Source organism: Trichosurus vulpecula, chromosome 8, assembly GCF_011100635.1.
Source record: "Trichosurus vulpecula isolate mTriVul1 chromosome 8, mTriVul1.pri, whole genome shotgun sequence".
Classification (NCBI taxonomy): Eukaryota; Metazoa; Chordata; class Mammalia; order Diprotodontia; family Phalangeridae; genus Trichosurus; species Trichosurus vulpecula.
Genome location: NC_050580.1, coordinates 213,022,022 through 213,038,815, shown reverse-complemented (window position 1 = coordinate 213,038,815; position 16,794 = coordinate 213,022,022). Strand labels below are relative to the sequence as shown.

The window sequence follows — 16,794 nt, the reverse complement described above, 5'->3', positions numbered from 1 at the left end:
CGCTCCTCACTCCGCCCGAGCAAACTTAGCGGGGCGGCCACCTCCACAGCCATTTTACCCCGGGAACCGGAGAAGGGGTGGGAGGAGGGAAGAAAAAAAGAAAATCGGCAGCAGCGGTTCCCCCTGCTGAGGCTTCTCCTCCGCCGCCCCCACCCCCACCTCCAAACCTCTAAGTGCACCGGGACTCCGGGCAGCAGCACCAGCTGCTACTGCCGCTTCGCCCATTCAATAGCCCCACTCCTCTTCTCCCCACCTACCAACTGCGGCTCAAGTACGCGCTGTCAGCTCTCGATCCCCCCCCAGGCACACTGACCCTAGCGGGCCCCCGTCCGGGCAGCACCACTCCTGGCCGCCGCGGCAGTTCCTGCGCCCAGTCCCCCGCTCGTCCCGATTTACTGCCACAATCCACCAAATAACAAGCTGTTGAGCAGACTCGCTCCTACACGAACTCCTATTGGCCTCTCATGACGATGGAGCACCCGTCCACGCTCTTCATTGGAGCTCGCTACCTGCCGTCCCCATTGGATGTAACGCCTTGAGTGCACCGATTGGTAAGAAAAGCAGCAGGTAGAAATTCTCCCACTTATCATTGGTTACGCGAAGAGTCAAACATTATTGGAGGAGTTGGGAATTGAGTCAGTAGATCCTGAGAAATGATTGGTGATGATGACTCCGGATGTGCTTGAGTGAACACTGATTGGTGAACTCGGGGGTCAGGAAGAACGGCCCGGAGCGGGGATTGGCACTGGGTGTCCCATGGAAACGGAACTCATAGCTGCGGAGAGAGGCTTGCACCGGGGGCGGGGCAGGGACTATACAAGGCGCCTGCGCTAGATCCTGTTCTCGGCGCCATTTTGTCTCGGCAGCAGTGGCGGTAGCTCTTTCCCATTTTAAGCCTCTCGAAGAGGGGAGCTGAGTCTTTACCTGGTTGATTCGTTCTCATGGACTGGACGTTCACCTTCCGTCCCGGGTGAGAGCACAGTGAGTGACTGAACAAATTGGGGTTCCATCCACAAAGGTCAACTGAAGGCTGCGGTTGCCTGACTGGGGGGGGGGGTGCGGGGGGATGGCGCAGCAATAGCGGCACCAACACCGGAAGTGAGGGGGCCTCGCGGCAGCCGCGACCGAGTAAGTTCCTCACTGGGGGGATGGAGGCGGGGTGGGAGGAGGACCAAGGCTTTCTCTCCCGCCGGAGAAGAGGGGGTGGAGTTTACTACCTCTCCCCTAGATGGGTCATCCCTTCTCATATGTGGGTAAAGAAGGTGTGTGCTCGACCCTGGCGCTCCACTCTCCACACCCGGCTGTGAGCTTCGCTTGCGCCCCTGATTCTCGTTCAGGGAAGTCCAGGTGTGACTTCTTTAAACTTAAAGAAGTTATTTTTGCCACGGTCTCCTGCCTAGAACAGGGCGTTTCGACCCAATTGTCGAACCTGGGGAATCCGAAGAAGACCCTGGGTGTCAAGAATCAGGAATTCTCCTTCCTACTTTGCCGTGATAGTTGCTCGCCCAAGGTCACACTGTGTCAAACTGTAATTCGCTTTTTAAATGGAGATTGTATTTGATAGGAATGTATCTCCAACAGTCCTCCAATAACCATTCTCCCAGAGGTACGGTCACCATTGATTCAGCAGTTATGTAACGGCTCTCTTAAAACATTTTAAATCACTTTGGTTTAAACTTAGTAGAACATTAACTGGACGATAGTAGTTGTTTTTAAAACGTTGAGTAATGACGGACATGAGATTGGGTTGGAGAGGAGCACAGCAACTGGATTTTGAATTTTAATTAGGAAAAAAACTTGTTCGAACTGTTCATGTTCTGGATGAAGTGTGTATTGTTCCCTAATTGAGTAGCATTTTAATGTAAAGAGACTATGGTATATGTTAAACTGTATTGACTAAAATTAAAAAAGCTTTGGGTTCTAAGAGGTCACATACTGTTCATTTCTCACAATATCCCTAGTTGGCTTTAAACTATTTTAGGAGAGTCAAATTTAGTGAGATATAAGTGCTTTAATAATTTATTTCAATTATTTTGCAGTTTCACTGTAAGGATCTGTAGATCGAGTGAACTTCAGAAAGTGATTCAACGCTGTTGCAGAGGTGAGTCCTCATATAATCCTGAAAATGTTTAGAATGAGGGGAGAGGGTGGAGAAAAGACCTAGCAATGAATTTTCATGCCTAGTCAGAAGTCTTTTGAGGTAGATTGTGATGTATTGTTGAAAGAAGGGTGAGAATGGGTGCTGTGCTTTTGTTTAATAGGTAAAGGTAAGGTTGTTTTGGGGTATGGAGTATTGGATGCAGTAAATATAGCAAAAGGAAGCCTAAAATGAGTTTGGAGAGCTTCAAGTAGACTGGTTTGACTGAGGCTTTGTTTAGAGAAAGTAGTGGGAGGTGAAGTTGGAAAGGTAGGACAGAAGCCAAATAATAGAGAACCTTTGAATTTCAATTCAAAACCTTAAACAGAGGGTTAAAAGTGTTTTAAAGTACCATTCTCAAGATGGCACTTCAGGAAGATTGATCCATTGGCATCTAGAAAGATGTTTCAGAGGTATTGGAGTCTGAAAACTGGGTGACAAGTTAGGAAACTATTGCAGTACTCTAGACATAAGGCATGGATCAAGTAATGAAAAGGGGATCTGGGAGAGAGACATTTGAAGGAAGAACAGGCAGACTACAACAGATTTTGAGCCTTGGTGCTTTGGAAAATGATGATTCTCTTTACTGTGTAGCTTCCATTTGGGGCTTTCATGTGTTTTATAGTATGTGACATTTTAATATGATGGAATCATTTTTAATATGTCTTTTAAGGGATTTTTCCCCAATGAAAGCAAAATCATAATCACAGGAGCAGAAATGTTTTACTTCTTCCCAACTATTTGTAGCCCTGTTTTCTTTGCATAGCTTATTTGCATTGTAAGTTATTAACGCGAATAATTAAAATCAGTAATCTTCTTAACTATCAATATCCTTTTTGTCTGCCCCTGCCAGTGGACAGTGAATGTTGAGGATTAGCAAACTATTAATATTAGCTTGAGGAAAGTGTGATTAGGGAACTACAACTGACATCTTCCATCTCCCCTACACCCCCCTCCTCCCCAACCCCGGTCTTGTTCATTCATTGTACAGTTAACTGTGCTCTCTATGTGCAATGTGTTGAGTACTACTAAGTTGATTATAAGATTTGATCACGTAAATGTCTCTTAACTTTTCTCATGAAGTAGGAGTTTATATTGTAAAACATCGAAACTCCATTTTTGCCTCTGGTCCAAAAAATATATACTTAAAATGTATCCCTATCGGTCACATTGCTTGTGTTATGTACTACTCACCATCAGGAAACTTTTCTACGTAATTTGTGCTTTTATTAGGTTGTAGTCTTGTCCACCAAAATCAGTTGTGATGTCATAAGTGGTATTGACATTTTTAGCATTAGAATTTAGCAAAGAAGTCTAAAATTCATTTTTTAAAATAGTGCTATAAAATATTGTTGTCATTTTCGGTGTGTAGTGGTCTTGGAGGTGACTGAATTCTAGTGTTATCTTTGATACTCTCTAGCTGTGTGATCCCACTCAAGCATTTAAGTGCCTAACGAGTTGTTAGGTACTGCTAGATGTTGGGAAAATAAGTTATTTAATCCCTCTGAAGCTGTGTTTCTTAGTAAAATGGGGATATAATACTTGTACTATGCCTTGTGGTGGTTTTTTTTTTTTTGTGAGGAAAGTGCTTTGTAATTCTAAAAGTGTTCTATACGTAAGAATTAGATTCTGCATAGATAGCTATAACATGTCATGGGATATAATAAAATTAGGTATGTACCCAGTCTGAAGATCCCAGACTTCAGCCTTTTGTGAATCTTTTTAGTAAGATGAGAATTTTCTTCTGCCTCTTTTAGGGGATCTATTGATGCTTGACATATTCTTGTTTAATTAGGATTGGAATTCACTGGAGGTACATGGTTTCCTTTTTCCTTCTGCAAATAGCCTCTACCACTTTTGTTATCTTTATCAAACTAAAACCAGAACATTTCTTCTTTCTTCAGAATACATAGTGAAAAATTTGGGCGCTTGTGAAATGACATTTTGGGGGCTATTTAGGAAAAACAAAAATAGCCTGAATCAGTGAAGTTTTTTTCTTTTTATTTGCATAAATAAATTTTAAAAGATCTTTTTTGAGAAAATGTGAATAATCTGTTGGGTTCCACTTATGTTATACATTGGTTTCATTCTCTCTTTAAAAAGTTCTGAAGTATCCTGATGAAGCAGATTTATGATTTGTATGAGGATACAAACATCGTCCTGAGGCTATAGTAGATGATGTTGTTCATAGACTCATACAGTTAGGACTCAGAGGTCATCTAAACCAACCTCTTCATTTTAAAGATGAAGACTAGGGAAGGTTGTGACTTGTCCAAGGTCATACAGATAGTAAGCATCAGAGGTAGTATTTGAGCTGAGGTTTTCTGACTCCTCAGCCTCCACACACTATTAACAGAAGTAGATTGAGTGTTATGAATAAGCTGATTCTTGTAGAATGATTTTTATACTTCATGATGAGATAGACCAGACAGCATCACTATTTTTAATTCTTTGTCTTTCAGATTTTTCCTGATGTTTTGTGGGGGAAAATCATCAAAGGCTTTTAACCCTTAGGTCTGCATCTGTTTTCTTACTGTTTCTTGGAATATTTCTGGTACGTGATTTTTAGAATGATGCAAAAAAAAAAATTAAATAAGTTTTAATTTTTAATATTGTACGGCAATGCTACTACATATAACAAAGTTAGATAAGAAATACTACTCTCTAAACTGTATGGTAGTTTCAGTAAACATTTCAAATGATGTTGAGAAGTAGATTTGAAAGCTCTGTGGATCTAAAAAATTCCCAGTGAATCATTTATCTCTAAAGAAGATTAATAACAGGTTAATTTCTAACCAGATCCCTATTGCTGCAGTTTTCACTTTTGAATTCATAAACCAAGCCTAAATAAAAATACATTTCAGATTGTGGAGTGAGTAAATAATATTTCTAGCAAATTGATAATGTTAGAGCATTTAAAATATCTCAATGCTTTGATATGCAAAGCTCTATGCCAGGTATTCTGGAGAATACAAAGAAATAAAAGAGAATTTCTGTCCTCAAAGAGCCTGTGATATAGCTGGGAAGATGGGATATAAATTGTGCTTTAAAATTCCTGTTGTTTAACAGGAAAAAAAATTAAGATAACAATGGGAGCAGTATTGCAAGGTAGTAATTGTCACATAACAGGGGAGTCAGAAGGATTTGGCAGGAAAAGCTTTATAAAGAGTGGGATCAGAAGTTGATCTTGGGGCAGCTAGGTGGTACAGTGAGTAGAACACCAGCCCTGGAGTCAGGGGGACCTGAGTTCAAATATGGCTTCAGACACTTGACACGCTTAACTAGCTGTATGACCTTGGGCAAGTCACTTAACCCCAATTGCCCTGCCTTTCCCCTGTGCAAAAAATAAAAAAAAAAAGTTGATCTTGAAAGGATTGGGATTTGGATTGGCAAGGTGGAAAGCATTCTGGTGGAATAAAATGAGCAAAAATTTAGGAGAAAGATTAAGGTATGTTTGGCAGAGAGTAAGTAAATCAGTTGAGTTTGGGAAGCAAATAGACAATGGGCCTAGAAATGTACTTTGGGGCCAGATTGGCTTGTTCTTTAAGCTATGGGAAGCCATTGACAGGTAATGTTTTGTTTTGCATTGTGTAGCATGTGTGATAGGAATAAAATATGTTGTTGGAACATTCGTTGTGTATCCAGGATTGAAAGTTTGTGAAGAAGGGGAGATTGAAGGCTGACTAGTCCATAAGCGTTATAGTCTAGACATAAATTAATAAGGTTTTGACCTAGGGTGATGACACGGGAAAAGGAAAAGACAAACTAGAAAGGGAATATATAAAGGAGTAGGTGGATGTCTTGCTCTTCAGGAACTGTGAAATGGAGGAGTAGGAGATTGCTACGTAGTGCACCTGAGTTTGGGGTTAGTTTGGTGATAAAGATGACTTCTCTTTTTGACACATTTAGCTTGAGGTGATGTTGAGCATCTTAGCCAAAATATTCAAGCAATTGAAAATGTATGGCCAGAGCTAAGGATAGAAGTCAGGGCTAAAAATTAAAATGTGGGTTTCATCTGTATGGTTGTGATAGTTGTTGTGAAAGTGGTTTTTACATAGAATCATGCAAGTATGGTTTCAGACCTCAGAAGGACCTTAAAGGTCTAATCTAACCTAAGATTCACCCCTACTGCCAAACCCATACATTTTACAGATAGAGATAAAGGTCCAGATAGATTAAGAGACTGGTCCATAATGATATAACTTAAGACTAGAAATGTACCAGTCATGTCAGTTGGTACAAAAATGTTTTTAGACATTTGAAACTCTAAAAAGACTTAGATATTTATACTTTACACTTCATAACTTCTATGTATTTGTGTGCCCTTGAGAAGCTCATAATCTAATGGGGGAGCCATTAGGCAAATAACTGTACAGATAAGTTATATACAGAATAAACTGGAAATAATCAACAGAGGGAAGTCTCTAGAATTAAGAGAGATTGGGCATGACTTCCTGCAAAAGGTGAGATTTTAGCTGAGATTTGAAAGAAACCAGGAGGCAGAGGCAAAATTCCTTAGCATCCTAAAGACTTTTCAGGTATCCCAAGAAAATAAGCATGTAGTTCTGTAAGGACCAGATGTGTCAAATGATGTACACTATGCTTGAACACTTTATTTTTGTTTTAAGTAAGAGGAAATGCTCCTACATTCATTTATATTGGGTCGTTTCTTTGTCCCTTAAAGTATCAGTTGAATTTGTCAAATATTTATAAACCTTGTGAATAATATATTTATAGAGTAAAAATGTTTGCATGTAGTTTCCACACTAAACACCATTTTTTTTTTATTCTGGCTTGTCAGATTTTCAGAATGTATAGTTTGGTTGTCATAATAACTATTAATTTTGTTTGCATCTTTATCAATAAAATGTCCATGAGACTCTGATGAGCAGATTTTAGAAATGATGAGAAATATCTCGTCTGGCTCATCTGATGGTGAACTTTCAGGTAGTGAGTTAGATATAAGTGCTACAATTGCAATGTGTAAGGCAGGTTAAGAGCATCTCTCATCTGATTCCAGCAAGGATGAGTCCTCCAGTGAAGTTCCTTCTACAGCTGACAATCCAAATGGTAACCAGTGATGCAGTTCTCATTAGACCCAAGTTCATGACTAAAAGAGATGAAGCACCACAATGTTTAAAATGTTTAAAGATGGTTTTTCTTGACACTGGCCTGCTCCATCTCAAGCAATAAGAGAAGATGTTTGCAGCAGCTAAATATTAGACTTAGATCTGACTATATCATGTCCCGTGTCAACCCATGTCATCAAGAAAAGCCCTCTTTCTTTTTGAATTTATTAAATGAGCCACTGCTTAAAACATTCAGAAATATACCAATACTGAGAGTCCAATGCATAAGAGGAAATGCTAACAGGTTTGTTGGATTAGATGAATTAGAAAAGTCCATTGGTCTTATTGTCTCTCGTGGTGCTATCAGTGGAAGAACTCTACCTATAAAAACTATGTGGAATAGCTTCTGGGCTGGACTTCGTTGAATAAAACTATGCCATATAATTGATTCCTAAATATGATAACAAACCTTCAGTTTTACATGAAAACTGAAAGGAAACCACTTCTTGTCCCTGAACAAGTTTTATCTAGCATCCTTACTGAGGAATTCTTTTTTTTTTGAAAAGTGTTGGAAGACATTTATTCCTAATGTATAAATAACAGTTGATGAGCTGTTGCAAGGCATGCTGTAAATTTATTAAAACCAGACACATTTTTCTGGAAATTTTGGTTGGCAGTAGACAATGGAAACAAATAGTTATATAGTGGATTTCCATGTTTGGGGAAAGAAACAATGATACCAGTGTAGATACAGCTAGAGTTTCAAAACTCATGAAACCACTAATAATAAAGGCTACAATGTAACCTGTGGCAATTTTTTTTATGTCCCTTGATCTTTGCTTGAGACTGCAAAGCCAAGGGTGCTACATAGTTGGCACTTTGTTGCAACAGTAGAGAACTTCCAGAAGTAACAAAAACATTTAAGCCATTGCATGAAACTTTGATTTTAAAATCTACAGTGTAACCAATCGATCCAGATCTATAACTTCTTTAAGAGTACCTCCGTCCAGCTGATTTCAGCAGAGAAGACCCTAAGCAAAAGCCAGATACTATTATGTTCTCGACCAACTGGCAAAGTCTTATTACTAAGTGAAACAAGTAGGAGATGTCCTGTGTGTATTTTTTACATTATTGTAGAATGGCCATTATCAACAACTGACTCTAAAAAAACGTTTCTGAATTCAAACAGCTATCAAGAATATCTCCAAAAAGTGAAGAACTTACTGGAGATATTGTCCAAGTGGCAAATGAAAAATTACAGTAACGATAGTTGAAGGCAGATGCTCTGACACTTGGGACACTCCAAAGTGCCAAAAAGGACCAAAGATGTATACTTCATTTACCAAAAAAAAGTGTGTAAAAATGTGCTGCTCCCTAAAGGAGCAATTACAAGAAAATAGATTTCATAAATATTTTCTTCTAACTGCAAATGCACTTTAAATATATATAATTACCAGCAGATATTATAATTTTACTTTGCAATAAATTTTTATCATACTATTTTCTTTTCCTTATGGATTTAAAAAATTGCACTGAAATCAGTTGATACAGCCTAAGTCTTTTAAGGTCTTCTTAGGAGACTGTGACTTTACAACTATATCTTCCACCCTAAAAAGCAGAAGAGATTGCAGTAGTCCTTGACAGGTTAACTAGCCATTTTACATCAGTGGGATGAAGACTCACCTCTTAAAGAATGAAACTCAACTTAATTCCATTTTTCTGTTTGTCAGAAGGCAGTGGGATCCTGGGTGTCAAGGCAATGGATAGCTTTTCTGCACAGAGTACTTTAGGATTGGATCCTTGTTTCTGGAGGAAATGGCTTTCCCCTGACACCAGTCTTCATATCAATTTAGAAAATCGTTTTTATGTGCTAGTTCTCTGCAACAAGTTTTTTATTTTCCTTTGCACCTAGAGGGGAAAAACATTAGTGCCATCCTCTAAAGCAGTTCTTAAACTGAGATGTATGGACCCCCCAAAGGGTCTGTGAATTGATTTTGGAAGGTCTTCAAACTTGGATGCAAAAAAACCTACATCTTAATTTTCATTAGTCTCTAACTGACAAATAGCACATTATTCTGAAAAGGGTCCATAAGCTTCACCAGACTGCCACAGGGTTCCATCGCACGCATGCGCGCACACACATACAAAATATTAAGAAGCCTTGCCCTACTGGGATACAGGCCTGGAACAAATCATACTCTGACACCCTCATCCATTTTTAGATAGTTGAAATTAGGTTAAAATGAAAATCTAGGATAGCCTTGAAATGGAAAGAAAAAGGTCACAAAGGGGCCATAAGCAGTTTGAGAGGCTTTGTGTGGAAGCAGAAGGGAACAAGGAGTCTTTTGCTTTAGTGATGAGATCATAGATAAGCCTCAATTCTATTTTTTTTTAAATCATCAGCAGGTGGTCTCTTGAATATCTTAGGGCACCTGGGAATACCCTGCAACTTAGATCAGTCCCCAAACAGGGCTACCCAAGACTTAAGGCACTCCGTGGGTCTAGCTCTCATCAAAACCATAGCTAAGAGCCCCCACCTATGTTTTTAATTTTTACTAAGCAGCCAGAAGACAATTAGAAATAAAGATATTTAATTGTAACCCTTTACTTCCTGGAGGTGTTGTCGAGGAAATATGAGGTTCAGGAAGAGTAACCATGACGACCTTAGTAGATTTTACCCAGAGTTCACAGGACTTGAGATGTTTAAACTTGGCATTGGAAGAGGATTATGGAGAAAAGGAAGACACAAGGCATCTATCTTGGCCAATCATTAATAGGAGTTGGATTGTATAGAGAGGGGTCAGAGTGATGCTTCCTGACCCTGCTTCTCACGACTGCTGGAAATTGCTGTTAATTGCTTATGGTAATCAGAGCTGAGAAACTAAGCCTGAGACTTTCGAGAGCTTATGGGAGTATGTTGGGTAAGATTGAGTAGCAGTAGTTCCTTCCTGTCTATTAAAGGAAGCATAATTCATAATCCTTTAACCCTATTTTGATCACCAAATGCTTTATTTTCGTTTTCCTCTTGCCCAGAAAAGGGAGACGCAATTTTTACTTCCCTATCTGCTTACCAGTAGAGCCCAAGCTTTTGTTTCTTGTTATCTTTTTACCATCTTTTTACTATTATACTTTTTCATTTATTACTTGCTTTAAAAAATGGTGAGTATCTACACTGAATGACATTATTAATGTGACAGTGTCCAGGGAAAGATTGAGAAAGAAGTTTTTGATCTTAAAAAGAGGAGATATTTTTATCATTTATTAGAAGCTGAGGTTGAAAAAGGGGAAGCCCTGAATCCTCATGGTAGAGAGAAAGCATATGAATCATCATCTTCTAGTAAAAAACCAATGAGCCTATCTATTTTTAATTAAACCCAGTACTGTTGTTATATATAAATACTCCACTTTGACATGTGGGCACATTACATGTAGGAGCTTTTTATATAACACAGAATGTAAAATAACAATAAGACATTCCCCTCACAAACACACACACGCGCGCGCACACACATACATACATACATACATACACCCATACCCAGAATACCCATTATCAGTAGGTCAGTAGGAAGAGTGTACACATCCAAAGGACACTCATGGAAAGGTGTATACCCAGGGGACACATGACTGGGATACACATGAAGAAAGCACATGTAGCTAGGGCTTACCTCTCTTTACTCTGTGCAGAATAGCTATCCATTTGCCTTGATGCCCAGGATCCCACTGCCTTCTGACAAACAGAAAAATGGAATTAAGTTGAGTTTCATTCTTTAAGAGGTGAGGTCTTCATCCTACTGCTGTAAAATGTTAACCTGTCAAAGACAGGCTTTTTAGGGTGGAAGGCCACTGATATTTTTTGGTGATGTCACTTCACTCCCCTTTTGTGTTACCTATTTGTCTTGAAGTTTCTGCCAGGAGTCTAGTCCTTGGCAGTCTGTCAGATCTTGCTCCCAGCTGACTGTACATGATAACTACTTAACTGTCCTCTTCTGCTCCCACTATAAGTACCAAGTTTGACACCCCTCTGGGGAAAACTCTCTCTGCTTCTGGCTTCAGGTTTCAACTGGTCTTCAACTGTCTCTTCATAAGAGGCACCAGCTCTGCCATTGCTCTTTCTGCTGAAAACCCTAATATTAGTCATTAGATCAGTGTTCTCCAAACATTTTTTATTGTGCACACCCAATCAAGAAATAATTTTGAGTGCATCCCCAAATATATATGTATTTACAAATGAGGTTGCATACATTAATCCTATTGTTGTTGTTCAATCTGGACTCTCTGCGACCCTATTTTGAGGTTTTCTTGGCAAACATACTGGACTGGAGCAGTTTGCCATTTCCTTCTCCAACCCAATTTTACAGATGAGGAACTGAGGCAGACAGGATTAAGTGACCTGCCTAAGGTCTGAGGCCAGGTTTGAATTCATGAAGATGAGTCTTTCTGATTCCCTGCTGATTCCAAGACCAGTCCTATTAATGGTATATTTAGATATTAGATTTTAATGGCTTTCATAGATGGAAAGGATTCCTCACAAAGATAGTTTAAAATAGAAGAGGTATATTGCTGGCTGTATTCATTAAAAAGCATGATGCTCTTTTATTTTTTAAGTCACATCAATTATGCAAAAAGTTTTTTTTTAATTCAGCTAGCAAATTTCTGTATTTCTTGATGTGAACCACTTATTTTTGCAAACTAATCAGAAGATGAAATATTTTTGTACTTTTAACACATAGGTTTCAAAACTCAATGGAATTTTTAAACAGGTTGGTTGGAAAATTATATTTCCAAATTTTAAAAGTATATAGATAATAAAGGTATATAGATATAAAACTATATAAAAGTATATAAATTCTAAAAGATTATGTATACATTATATTTTAAACAACAGAATCACTTAATGATGCAAACATTTTCAGACATACATGTCACTTTTGTCTGATATTCAAGATAGGGAACATATTAATACCAACACAAATATATAACACCAAAACCCATTGCCTGGTGGTTAAAATATAGTCAAAGGATGTGAACAAAGGATTCTCAAGAATTGTAATTACTAGCAGTAATTACAGTAAAAAAGCAGTAAAAAAAAAGGGGGGGGGGGAGAAAAACCTGTAAAAGAAAATGTAAAGCAGAACAATTCTGAGATGAGGTTTTTACCTCAGTGATGACAAAAGATGGGAATGGTCATCATTGGCAGGGTTATGGAAAGATGGGTACACTAATAATATACACTATTAGAGCTGTGAACTTGTCAAATCATTTGGGAAAGGAATATAGAGTTATGCAGAGATGGTGACCAAGATGTTTAAAACCTTTGATCTAGAGATTCAACTTCTTGTATATACTCCAAGGAAGTCAGAGAGAAAAAAAGGTCCAGCATACACCAAAATATTTATGTCTAAGGCTATGCTAAATATTGCACTCTGAGTAGCAGAGTGGATAGGGCCCTGGCCTGGAGTCAGGAACATTCGAGTTCAAATTTGGCCTCAGACCCTTAATAACTGTGACCCTGAGCAAGTCACTTAACCTCAGTTTCCTCAACTGTAAAATAGGGATAATAATAGCACATACCACACAGGGTTGTTGTGAGGACCACTAGCAGTACTATTAGAACAGTGCTTGGCACATAGGTAAGGTGCTTAATAAATGCATTCCCTTTCCCTTAATGCAGATAGTCATACAGGGTTCCAGTCCCAGCTTTGCCACTGATTAGTTTTGTGACCTTGAATGCCCATTTCTTTATCTGTTAAAGTGGGAAAGTGAGAGGGGATAATGGACAGTATGAAACTAGATGATTTCCCCAGTATTAGCAGTGTCATATCTGTAGGATAAGAATGAAGATGGTAGGAACAACATCTAAGAATGCTTTAGGACCTTGTCATTCAGGAGTCAGATATGGTAGGAGCAATACCTCTCACTAAATTGGTTGGGAAACATGGCTGTAAGCTTTTGAAGATCCTTGCCACATAGGCCATGTTTTCCTTAAAAGGCAGTGAAATAATCTTTGGGAATTAATTGATCCAGAAGGATAAGTCACCAAACCACTGATTTAGTTTCCTTCCTGTTCACCTGTATTCAAAAACTCAGTGCACAAAGAACTAGAGACTCCTCAGGTGTGTCTTGCATATGCTTCTGGTCAGGCAGATCATCATAACAAATGTTAAAGGAGGGTTGAAGATATTCCTAACTGAACAAATGCTATATCCTTACTGAATAAATTCAGTGGTTTTATGAGCATCTCATTTTATTCTTATTCTAAGCCTGAAAGACTAGTTTGTCCTGATTCAGGCCTAGCCTAGAATAAGGAGTATGGAGAGGGAAGGTAAAAAGAAGGAAAGAGAAGCAGTTCATTCTCATGGTGCTATTTTTTCAATTTACACACTTATTAACCTATGCTGTTACAAAAGATTTCCCTCAACCTATTCTCACATCCTCCCTGATCTTAATCTGTCAACTATAGATTACAAGGTATTTTGGATCACTGAGCATCAAAATCTGCCTTTTCTTGACTTTTACCTCCTATACCATCCAAGGGTGTGCTGGAGCTGGCCCACAGCAGCTCTCTAAAGCCAAGTGTTAAATTGTCAGGAATTTTGCAAGCCAGTTGTTAAACACATTGTTAAACATTAAGTTATCATAAACTTACAGTTAAATAATAAAAGCAATAAATACTCAAACCTCAAAACTTCTGATTATTTTGCTACACTTTGCTATTTATGATTTTGAGATTTGGTGTCTCATCTATATGTAATGTAATGGTTGGAATACTACTTAATGGTGTACAGCTGTGCATCTTTTCCCAGCCATTCAGTGACACCACATTGGTAGCTTGAAATTGGCCATAATAGGAGTATTTTGCCATTACATTGTGAATAGCACAGGAAACTGAAAATATTCAAGTATTTGGAAACATATTTTTCAACAAAGCAGTTCTTCCTTTGGACTCAACTTGGTTTTTTAATCAAGTATTTATGTTCTGATTTTGTGACACTGTTGGCAATGGAATTATAAAAATTCTGCAAGAAATAGCAAATTATAATACAGTGTCAAAGGTATAAATTGAAAAACAAAGGTATCTTAGCTTAAAATTTGTAATTTCTAAAATTATATGAAGTTCTTGTTAATAAGTTTTGTTAAATTTTGGTTTTTATAATGTTACTAACATAACAAAATTATTTTTCAGATTCTGTTCCCTAAAAGGCCAAAACTGTGAGCTTTTTTTCTTAATGTGAAAAACATGAAAAGAAAATTGTAAGAACAGAAATTATGGTGGAGCATCAAAGCCAGCAGAACCAGAATTTTGAATCTGTTGAATGACCAATCATTGAAGAAAACCATGATGTTTTTTAAAGGAAGAAATAGATGATCTTGTACTTAAAGATAGTTGTCATGAAAAAGGAGCATTTATCTTTTCAGAAAAGTATAAAGGCTTGAAATGAAAGAAGGTAAATTAAGATGTAAGGCTTGTTAAACAGTTCAACATTTAGGAGTGACAGCAGGAAGCATGTCCATGTATGCAAGGAACGGAGTGTATATTTAGCAATTCCAAAAGGCAAAATTATTTAGGCAAGCTTCTCTGTAGGGGAAAAAAATTAGGGAACACAATTATTTCTAAAGCCCCCACTATAAAAGACTTACGAAAAGATTCTATCAAGTTTTTAGTACTATTTACAATGTACTAAAGTGTGATAGACCTGTAACGGGGAGCAAAAGAATAATTACAAGAAAAAAATCTAACAGCTACAGGCAGTTGTTTTACCTACATAACGTAACACAACACACAGTGCACAATGCACAGAACACTGGGCCTAGAGTCAGGAAGACCTGAATTTAAATTCCACCTCATACACTTAGCTAGCTGTGTGAAGACCCCAGGCAAATCCTTTAGTTTATCTCCTCATCTGTAAAATAAGGACAATAATAACATCTACTTCCAAGGGTCGTTGTGAAGATAGAGTTAATAATATTCTAGGGAAAAAACCCCACAAAAATCTGTATCATAATTGATGAGACAAATGGAATTTCAAAGAAAAGCACTGAAGAGATTTCAGTCAGCTCATTTCAGTCAGCTACTGCACAGATGTTTTAAAAGAATTTATTGTTTTAAAAGAATTTGTATTTTCAAATACACTATTATTAAAGCCATATTCATTTAAGGTAGACAATACGTACTTGAAAGTAAAACTTAACTGCATTTTGATCATGATGGTGCTCATACAATGCTGGCAAATAAAGTTGCTAGAAAATTTCCCATAAAATGAGTGGATTTAAAAAATATTTTTGGATAAAATTCATTCTATTTATCACCAATCTGATAAATCAGATTTATAATTTTAAAACATTGAAATTAAGATTGGGGTAGGGCAGCATGTAATTTACTAGCTACTGCTACATGGTGTAAACATACTACATTTTACTTGCATTTTTCTCTTTTTTTATTCTGGTTTGGCAGATTCGTTGCCTTACATTAATTTCTTGCAAAATCTTCAGTAATTTACATTCTTGAGCAGTTATTACTTTCAACTGCATTGTAAATAAATTTAGAAAGTGCAAAAATTAACGTGCACCATAAGAATTTTGGAAAAAGTTAAAGTTGGTACTGGAAAGCACGAATCTCAAGTTGAAGACTTAATTCAGGTAAGTTGTAAAGGCAATTTTTCATTTTAATTTCATAAACATAATAAATTTAATGCCCTTCCTAGGAATGTTACTTGAAAATCATTCAACAGATGAGCTTAAATCTTTTACTGAACAGAAATGATGGAAGCATTTTAAATTACTTTTTATTTATTAGAACCATTAGAAAAACTTATTTCAGCATGAATAGCTGGTGGGAAAAAAATTAAATTTGAAAATAGGAAATTGATTTGAATAGCTTTGGGGATTTTGTAGATGTAGAATTAAGATAGTGTTCCAATCCCTGCAACTACACAGAAAGCTAAAAGGAGTTCTGTTGCAGTCAGTAGTGAAGTTGAAAGATGTTGATAAATAATTCAACAGTAAATCACATCAAATTTATTGACAGATTTTTGGGGGGAAAGGATTAATGGATTTGGATGGAAATTCATTCTTAAATCCTGATATAGCTACAGGTTGACATGTGAGTTGGGCAAAAAAAAAAAAATCGAAACCCATGAAAATCAGTTGGCTTTATGAACTTTACAATAAAGAGTATATTGTATTTTATTTGGAAATTTTGTGTTACACGTCTTTTATACTGGTTTTGAAATAAAATAGAATTCTCTACATCTGCGTGTATGCTTTTTCAGGGGAAGTACATTCTTGTTGGAATTACTTTGCGGAGAGATCATCTAACCTTCTAGCCTTTCTCTGTTAGGAAACTTTTTGCACTCCAGTGAAAGCTATAGATCCTAATCGGAATAATGGTTTTAAAAGCATTAATACATGAGATTACAAAGAAAACAACTTATATCGAAATAAAAATGTTTTTATACAAGTGCACATATATTTTTTTTCGATCCAAATCCACACACCCTGGTGGGTCCATGGGTCCAAGTTAGGAAACCTTGACCCAGCCACATAACATAGCTGGACAACAGATACTCATTTACTTGGATTTTCTTG

At 37.5% G+C, this 16,794-nt stretch overlaps 1 protein-coding gene and 1 long non-coding RNA gene across 3 annotated transcripts in view; one reads left to right on the top strand and one right to left on the bottom strand.

Annotated features, from left to right (window-relative positions):
* The window catches only part of ARID4A (AT-rich interaction domain 4A), an 83,119-nt gene extending 82,684 nt beyond the window's left edge, over window positions 1-435 (bottom strand). Inside the window, exon 1 of one of the 2 annotated variants that reach the window (XM_036734918.1) lies at window positions 258-435. The gene's annotated coding sequence lies outside the window, so the exon portion shown is untranslated. The remainder of the gene's footprint in view (window positions 1-257) is intronic. The other variant, XM_036734919.1, reaches the window with a different exon arrangement.
* A 373-nt stretch (window positions 436-808) lies between these two features.
* LOC118828724 lies at window positions 809-16,455 on the top strand. Its single transcript, XR_005008963.1, has 4 exons — window positions 809-970; window positions 2,040-2,101; window positions 4,600-4,691; window positions 14,393-16,455. It is a non-coding gene; the product is annotated as an uncharacterized LOC118828724 (long non-coding RNA).
* The last annotated feature ends 339 nt before the right edge of the window (window positions 16,456-16,794 follow it).